At 43.5% G+C, this 2,820-nt stretch overlaps 1 long non-coding RNA gene across 1 annotated transcript; it reads left to right on the top strand.

Moving 5' to 3' along the window:
• The first annotated feature begins 717 nt into the window (after positions 1–717).
• Positions 718–2,705, top strand: LOC107062336 (uncharacterized). The gene is made up of 3 exons (XR_001474557.1): positions 718–797; positions 1,232–1,308; positions 2,499–2,705. It is a non-coding gene; the product is annotated as an uncharacterized lncRNA (long non-coding RNA).
• Positions 2,706–2,820: the final 115 nt, after the last annotated feature.

The following is a 2,820-nucleotide window of genomic DNA, read 5'->3' as shown; positions in this document are numbered from 1 at the left end:
TTCCCAGCTTGTTTGAGCCTTCAGGTACTTCTTGACTGTTATTTTCGCGGACGAAAGTACTTTTTAGTAGTGGATATTGTAATGACCCTCTTGGTCATATCTGTGTCTTGCCTTCTGTGTGTCGTTTAGAGCGTTCCTGTAGCGACCCCAAGTCATTTATGACTTGCTGGCACTGACTGTTCGGTCGCTTGGTCGTTTGTTTGGGTTTTAGGCCCGTTTCCCTGTTTAGGAGAGTTTATAACTTGAAAAGTTGACTTTGGTCAACCTTCTTAGAAGACGTGCTCAGATGAAAATTCTGACAGTTAGGTTAGCTTCGGAATATCGATTTTGGTCTAGAACGACCCTTTGTTCACTTACCGAGGCTTTAGATGGCAGTTGTGGAATTTGGCTCAAAACGATACTGGGTGTGGGACCCACTTTTCATCGAAGCGATCTCCAATGGAAATTCCGCCTTCACCGTTGAGTCCGAAATATCTTTTCCAATCAGATTCCATATATGGGTTGTATTTTTCCGACTGCGAACGAGTCCGGAACATCGAAATTTAAGTTTGAAGGATTGTAGAATTCTAACACGACGGTGACGTGGCAGAGCCACGCGACGCCACGTGACGGCGGCTTAAATCTGGAAATTTCCAGATTTTAAGACGAATTTCGTCCATTATTTCATTCACATCTTCAACACAAGATTTCTCCTCCATTTTAAACCCGAATTAAGTTATTCAAAAGGCTAACTTCAAGAGAATTTCGTGGGGAATCTAGAGGTGAGCTCAGAAACGCGAGGGGAGGCTTCGTTTGAGGTAAGAAATCAATTTTAGCCACTGCCAGTGTGATTTCCGGTTGGTTTTGTATTTGAATTTTGAAATGTGAGATCTTGATCATCTTAGGTCCGTTTTGTGTCATTCTTGAGGCTAACTTGTAGAGTTTTTCGCAAGGATCGTCGTGGTATAATCTGTTTGGGTTGAAAGGGTTTCGTTTTTCCGAAAATTGGTGATCAAGGGGCTGCCCTTTTTAATTATTGTGGCTGATTTGCGGTGTTGTAGGCATCTGTTTGTGCTAAAATTTTGGGATATTAGTTTAGTAAGGTAGTTGGGACGTTTCCACGGATTCGATTTTGAGATTCTAAGTGTGGGCCCCACAATCCCGTTTTAGACCCGATTTTGGGTCCGTCTCCGAAAAATATAATTTTAGTGTCAATATATTCGTAATGACAAGGTGATTAACCTTTTGTTAGTGGGGAAGCATTTGGAGACCGTTCGGAGAGGAAAAGATCCGGTACCGTGAGTTGGAGCACGCGTGATCGGCTTTCAGGTAGGCTATGGCTTTCTCTCGTGAGATTGAGCATGTTTAGGCAATTGTTTATTGATTTGCTTGAGTATGGAGGGGTTCGGGTGTCGAGCATGCTAAATTTCTATAATTCCTGCCTTAGACCCTTTTTCGGGAAAGTGTTGGATTATGACAGCATGTCTCTTGATATTATTGAATATCCATACCTTGTGGTGTATATGATAATATTGATTTGAAGTATGTTTGGCCTTAGTCTAGGCTTAGACTAGTGTTGCCATAGACTTGCGAGATTTCGGATGTTGTTGGGCAGTAGAACTTTTTCCGACGTCGTTTCGGACGCTCAGCTCCTTGTAGACTGATATAGCAGACTTGAGTCTGATAGTCTGAGCCTTAGCTAGGCGGTAACTCAGCTTATGACCTTGTATCCATAATGCACTATTTTTCTATCGGCTATAGTACCCGGTTAAAGTCCGTGGTCTAGCTTACTCACTATTGGATACTTCCTCGGCGATTTGGGGTATATGAGAGTTGGACTGAAATGATTATTTATGGTAATCGGTTTGGTGATATTTCCCGGCTACAGTACCCGGTTAGAGTCTGTGGTCCAGCCCACCCGTGCCCGACCTTTGGCTACAGCACCCGGTTCGAGTCCGTGGTCTAGTCCATATAGGTTGACTCATTAGCTATAGTACCCGGTTCGAGTCCGTGGTCCAGCTTGCACGTGGTGTATTCCCAATTCCTCACTAAAGCTTCAGTTTAGTCTTGATTACTCTCATCTGTAGGTTGAGGTTTTGGAGGTTGGAGAGATTCCGATTAAAGTTCGGGACGTAATGAGAACTTGGAATATGATTAGGAATGGTTCAGTTAAAAGTCCGGAATTGGTAATATTGTGATAGACCTTCTAGCTCCATTATTTTACTTTAACTGCCGGTGCATCTGCCGGGCTTATGGGGGTCCGTGCAGGTGGTTTCTTTTATTGTGCACGAGGGTACCCGTCGGGTTTATGGGAGCCCGGCGGAGTTAGTTAGATTACTTGTCTTTGTTGCCTGTACGCTCGTGTACATACCCCCATTTACTACTCTTTGCACTTGATGTGACACTTTATTTGCATTTCAGTTCACTTTTGCTTATCTTGCTCAGTCGGCCTATGATGCCTACTGGGTACCTGTTGTTTTGGTACTCATGCTACGCTCTGCATCTATTTGGTGATGCAGGTCCGAGCACTAGTAGCCAGCTTTGATCGAGCTTGGAGTAGACTTATACAGAGACGGGGGTGAGCACACGTCGTTTTATACTATTTCAGTCTCCATCTGTATATATAGACTTGTCTTTTTCCTTTCGAGACAGTCTAGTCTCTGTTGTCCAGCTTTGGGACCTGTACTCATTTTGTAGTAGCTCTGTACTGGTGACTTCCAGGTTCTGGGAGGGATCTTTATTTTTATATATGTTTTTGGATTGCTTCCGCCTGTTTATATTGCTATTTGCCTACTCTTATTTACTTTCTACCCTCCGACCCATTACTTGTTGTTCCGGGTT

Source organism: Solanum tuberosum, unplaced genomic scaffold (assembly GCF_000226075.1).
Source record: "Solanum tuberosum cultivar DM 1-3 516 R44 unplaced genomic scaffold, SolTub_3.0 scf00218, whole genome shotgun sequence".
Taxonomy (NCBI): domain Eukaryota; kingdom Viridiplantae; phylum Streptophyta; class Magnoliopsida; order Solanales; family Solanaceae; genus Solanum; species Solanum tuberosum.
This window is presented reverse-complemented; position numbering and strand designations above follow the sequence as displayed.